The sequence below is a fragment of the Trachypithecus francoisi genome, unplaced genomic scaffold (genome assembly GCF_009764315.1).
Source record: "Trachypithecus francoisi isolate TF-2019V2 unplaced genomic scaffold, Tfra_2.0 Lachesis_group7, whole genome shotgun sequence".
Taxonomy (NCBI): domain Eukaryota; kingdom Metazoa; phylum Chordata; class Mammalia; order Primates; family Cercopithecidae; genus Trachypithecus; species Trachypithecus francoisi.
The window spans coordinates 88745939-88751938 of NW_022681472.1; the positions used below are offsets into that span (position 1 = coordinate 88745939).

The 6000-nt window shown below is 44.0% G+C and overlaps 1 pseudogene; it reads left to right on the forward strand.

The window, feature by feature from the left end:
• Nucleotides 1-5461: 5461 nt before the first annotated feature.
• LOC117079733 lies at nucleotides 5462-5564 on the forward strand (annotated as a pseudogene).
• Nucleotides 5565-6000: the final 436 nt, after the last annotated feature.

A 6000-nucleotide genomic window follows, 5' to 3' on the forward strand; every position in this document is an offset into this window, starting at 1 on the left:
GCTTTTTCCCTGAAAAAATTTAAGGAAAATATTAGAAAAATTACTATATTTGATTGTTTAAAAGAACTCAAGAGTCCTTCTACCTGTAAGCCTAGTTATTACTTTACCAGATTTTGGCTGGGGGTGGTAGTGCATGCCTGTAATCCCAGCACTTTGGGAGGCTGATGCGGGAGGATCATCTGAGGTCAGGAGCTCGAGATCAGCCTGGCCAACATGGTGAAACCCTGTCTCTACTAAATATACAAAAATTAGCAAGGCATGGTGGCATGCACCTGTAGCTACTCAGGAGGCTGAGGCACAGGAATTGCTTGGACCCGGGAGGCAGAGGTTGCAGTGAGCTGAGATTGTGCCACTGCACTCCAGCTTGGGTGAGTGACTTTGTCTCAAAAAAAAAAAAAAAAAAAAAAAACCCAAAAAACAAAAAACAAAAAAACCAGATACAGGGTCTCACTCTGTCTCCCAGGCTGGAGTGCAGTGGTGCAAACAAGGCTCGCTGAAGCCTTGAACTCCTGGGCTCAAGTGATCCTCCCACCTCAGCCTCCTGAGTAGCTGGGATCACAGGTGAGTTCCATCGTGCCCGGCTAATTTTGTAGAATTTTTTGTAGATGTGGGTCTTACCATGTTGCCCAGACTGGTCTTGAACTCATGGGTTCAAGCGATTCTCCCGTCGTGACCTCCTGAAATGTTGGAATGACAGGCATGAGCCACTGTGCCTATCTGTTGAACCAGATGTTTTGACTACCTTTGCTTGTTATATCATTTTAAACGTTGGGGGCAACTTAATGAATTTAGTTGTTACCTGAACTCATTGCATAAAGTTAGCTACGTTTATTTCAACATTGACCAAGAGACCTCTTGCAAGTAATGGGAAAAGCATCGTCTATGTTTAAATGAATTTGCAGATTGAAGTTAAAACCTGAGGAAAAGTGGATTTTTTATTATTTTCATGTTAATACATTTTAAGAAACCAACCTTAAATATTTTTTCTGTGTGTAAAAGCTGCCCTCATAGATAATAACATATTTAAATTCACACTGACAACTTCACTTTTATCTTTATTTGTTTATAAACACACTAAAAGGGCTCTGGGGATAATTTCTTTAATCTCTATTAGGGGAACTCTTATTTGTTTATTTGTTTGTTGTTCCAAATTGAATCTAGGCTTGACATGGTGGCTCACACCTGTAATCCCAGCACTTTGAGAGGCCGAGGCAGGTGGATCATCTGAGGTCAGGAGTTCGAGACCAGCCTGGCCAACATGGTGAAACCCCCTCTCTACTAAAAATACGAAAATTATCAGGGAGTAGTGGCGAGTGCTTGTAGTCTCAGCTACTCAGGAGGCTGAGGCAGGAGAATTGCTTTAACCTAGGTGGTGGAGGTTGCAGCAAGCCAAGATTGTACCACTGCACTCCATTCTGGGCAACAGAGCAAGACTCTATCTCAAAAATAAATAAAGTACATCTAATATGAAATATTGTGTTTAGCTTTTGTTTTGAGAAGTGACCCTCGCCAGTTCCAAGTAAATTTGGGAAACCTGTCAGGCAAGAGACTCACCTTCCTCAGTTGCAGGGTGGCAGGTGTCCCCAGCCAGGTATATATCCTCCATGCCACTTCCTTGAAGAGCCTGTGCTTTATTTCCTTCTACCTAGATCACTAGTCTTTACCTTCTTGCTTCCAGTTTTTAGCATAGTAGTAAGAAGTACTGATTCAGAAACCAGATTTTGTGTGTTCAAATCACAGCTCTGCTGCTTCTTCACTGTGTGACCTTGGGTTTGTTACTTAACTTCTCTGAGTCTCAGTTTTCTCATCTATAAAATCGGGATAATAATAGTATCCTCTGTCTAGTATTTTTGTAAGAGTAAGTTAATACACGTAAAACTCTTAGAGTAACAACTGGTACACAGGAGATGCTTAATATATGCTTGTTATTATTGTTATTATTATTTATCATTACTTTTTTATTATTAAGACCTAGTTGTTGAGGTTTTCTTTCAATTCTGTAAATGAAACCATTGAATTCTTTTTGCATCTTTTTTTAAACTAGGGTTGGTTTCTCTTCCTTGTAAGCAAAGTCTTCTGGGTGTAGCAAGCCTAGTATAAAAGAAGGTGTCCTCGGTGCAGGAAGGAAAAGCCCTGGCCTCACCTCATTGACCTCCCTTTACCTGCTGCAGTTTAAGATCATGGATTGGGGGCCACCAACTAACACAGTTCAAGACCCACTGGCTTCAATTATGCTAAGTGGTCCTTCTTGGTTTACAGGCTCTGACTTCCTTCTCCAGTTACCTCTGTGGGCCTGGGCCACAGGGTCATGTGCAGAAGAGTGACTTTACACACTGGACAAATAGCCAAGAAGGACCTATGATGTTCACAAGAATTGCTTATTAAAACAAGGAACTAAACTTATAATTTTATAATATATTCAACAAGAGCCAATTTGAAAAGAAGGAAGGGGAAGAGAAGGAGAACAGCACCAGCACCATCATCTCCTCCTCCGGACTACCTAGGAGTTGTGATGCAATCGCAGCTTATGGCGGCCTCAACCTTAGAGGCTGAAATGGTCCTCCCACCTTAGCCTCCCCAGTAGCTGGGACCACAGCTAGGTGTTGCAGTTTAACATGTTCTTCTATGACCCCTTTCATCTGTGGACTGAAGCTGACAACGCCTCAGCAGGATGCTCACAGACCTCCATGGACTGCCCTTGCCACCTCTCCACCTCAAGTCTTGCTCCTCTTCTCTCCTCCTCCCCTCATATTTCATGTTCCAGCAACACCAGCCTCCTACTACATCCTGTCGATTCCATGTTCTCTCATGCCTCCACACCTCATGCATTTCCTTCCCTTCTTGCTGTCTTGGCCAATTGGCATTGCACACTTGTCCTCAAGCCTCAGCTTCCATGCTATTTTTCCTGGAAACTATCCCTGACTTTTCCAGGCCTGCCATTGAACTGCTTCCTCTACTGCCCGTTGCACCTGGTACATAACTCCATTTTTACAAGCAGTAGATGTGAGCTCCTTGAGAACAGACTGCCAACCTAGTCCCTGACACAGACCCAATGGGCTTGAATATTTCCTGAACGTAATCTTCCCCAGACCACACTGTTCCTCTCTGATGTGCTTTTCTTTCCTGGGCCTGGGCGGTAGAGCATTATTCTAGCGGGCTTGCTTGTTGGTGTAAGTATTGGTTTGATTTCTGCATCTCCTCTTTAAGGGATGCTCCATGAGGACACAGACTGTCTTTTTTTTTTTATAGCTGGTTCCCCAGTGCCTAACATGAGTGACTTAAGAAGATGCTCAAATGAACCTGATTTAAATAGAATAGCAAATTTATCCACTCACATGTTTGCATATCTCTGTAAATGCAGGCCCATTGTGGCCTTAAATAAAAAGGCAATCTCAGCCAAATAGATGGGCTGTGATGTTCTGCTCGCCCCAGCATGAGGGGCTGTCTGAGCTATCCCTGGAAGTAGAAGCCTGTTACTTGAAATCTGTAGATGCCAGGGTTTGGTGTCAAGGTGAAATGATTCTGATACCCGTGAGCAATGTATCTGGTACTGTGATACCAGGTGAAAAGAAAGCTTGTCAATGCCACCCTGGGGACAGTGTGACAGTGTCAAAACAAACTCACAGCAAATGCCATTAGCTTGGACTGAAGGAACATGATAGGTGCACACAGAAACGGGACCCAAGGCAGAGAGATGACATTATGGGCTTGCGGCTCTCTTGCTCAGTCCCCGCACCCGTAACCTCTCAGGATCTTCCCCTTCCAAAGCGACAGAGGAAGTCAAAGGCTCTGAAATTCTCCCATGGCAGTTCTTCTATGAAGGCGACAAAATAAACCATAGATTGTTTATTTTATGCAATTGTTTCTTTAATAAAATACGAAGTTTTTATGATAACAAACAGACAGCATCTTGCAAAAATCAAAACTAATTTAAAAATTCACTTATGTATCCAAAATTGTTAGGGAAGCTGCGACAGTCACATGGAGTCCTGGGCTGGGTAGCTACCGTGTGCCACATTTAACACACAGCCTGGCAGGCACGGAAACAGACAAGTGGATTCTAATCCAAATGGTATTTTCCCTCTGGCGTGTGTGTGTGTGTGTGTGTGTGTGTGTGTGTCTTTTTTTTTTGATACAGCCTTGCCCTGTCATGTGGGAAGATATGCAGTGGTTCGGTCATGACTGCAGCCTCCAACTCCTGGGCTCAGACAATCTTCCTGCCTCAGCCTCCTGAGTAGCTGGGACCACAGGCATTGCCACCATGCCCAACTCATTTTTGTATTTGATGCAGAGATGGGGTCTTCCTATGTTGTCCATGTTGGTTGGTCTCAAACTTCTGGCCTCAAGGGATCCTCCTGTCTCAGCCTCCCAAAGTGCTGATCTTACAGCCATGAGCCACTGCACCCAGCCTGTATGTTATTCTTTATTCAGACCCTTATAACATAGCACAAATATTAATCCATCTCATTTCACACATCTGCCCCAGACCATTTGGTAATGGTCACCCTTTTTATTGTGATTTATCAAATACGCAGAAGGGTGCCCCTTCCATAATCTAAAAATTGCCAAGAATGCAACTAGCCTCGCTATTTACATCTTCAACACCAAAGCTTAGGTATCCCCAGTCTTACTTAATCAGTGGGCTCTGTGCTGCAAAAAAGGCTTTTGACTCAACCAGATACAAGTTTATATCCTAATCCTTCAGTTCACTCTGCACCATGGACAAGCCACTTTACCTCTCTGATCCTTCTTTTTCTCATCTGTAAATTACAGGAGAACGCACCACAATGTTACAGAGCTCTTGCGAGGATTAATTACAGCATAATACTTCTAACCTGGAGACCATATATATATAAGCTCTTCAGACTATTCCTGTGCCACAAAGGGGCTGAATTTATGTTAGTGCCTGGGTTATCCTTAGAATATCAGGGGTCAGAACTGACAGATACTTGAACACTACTAATTCAGACTTGTCATTTTATTGCTGAAGAAACTGTGGCCCAGAGAAACTCACTGACTTCCTCAGAGTACTGCCTATAAATTCAAGGGAGTTATTTGTTGATTTATACATTTAATGAAGACATAGATAATACTTACAATGTATCAGACAGTGTTCTAGGTGTTTTACAAATATTAGCACTTTTGAAATGCACAGAAACCCTATGACATTTAGGGTTATTATTCACACTTTGTCGATGAGGAAGCTGAATGTTAAGTAACTTGCCCAATTACAGGTTTGTAATTATTAAGAGGGATACACACCCAGGCAGTTGTCTCCAAATTCTGTGCATTGAACTGGTCTCCTCTCCTGTAATACTCACCATACCTCTTCAATATCCATTGACACAGCCAATGACTCTCTTTCTCTCTCTCCTTCACCTTTCTTCCCTTCCTCCCTCTCTTTAGCCATCCCAATTAATAATAACGAGAGTAGAAATTACTTTCTTTTAGAATCTGTCTCATCGCTTCTCGGCCTTTTGGCTAAGATCAAGTGTAGAATCTGTCTCAGCCTGGCTTTCCCAGAAAGCCGAGGCTAATGAAAACCTGGCATGCTGCTACTTTACCGGAGAGAATGATCCCAGAGAAGCTGGAGAGAGAGAGAGAAGGAGGTAGTCAGGGAAGGAAGGGGACAAATGAGAGGTCATGTTACCAAGCTGGCCACATTTGGTGCCAAGTGCACTGACTCTTCTATCTCCCGGACTGTCTACCAGGACGCTTAGGGACTATTGCACCTCGGAACAGACTGTGAGGGTGGGAGGAGGGAGGGAGAAGAATGTCTGCACTGGTTCCTACTTCCCATCAGCCACGGTTCTCCCCATGAACATTACCTTTCTTGCCCTGTCCAGGGTACCGATGCGCAACCACAGCTGGGGGACGGGCGTCTCCCACCTCAGCAACCGCAGAGAGATGGACCCCTTGAGAAGACTGTCGCAGTGGGGAAGGGGGGCGGGGACCTGAGCCCATGCAGAGTTGGGATGGAACAGCAACAACTGGGGTGGC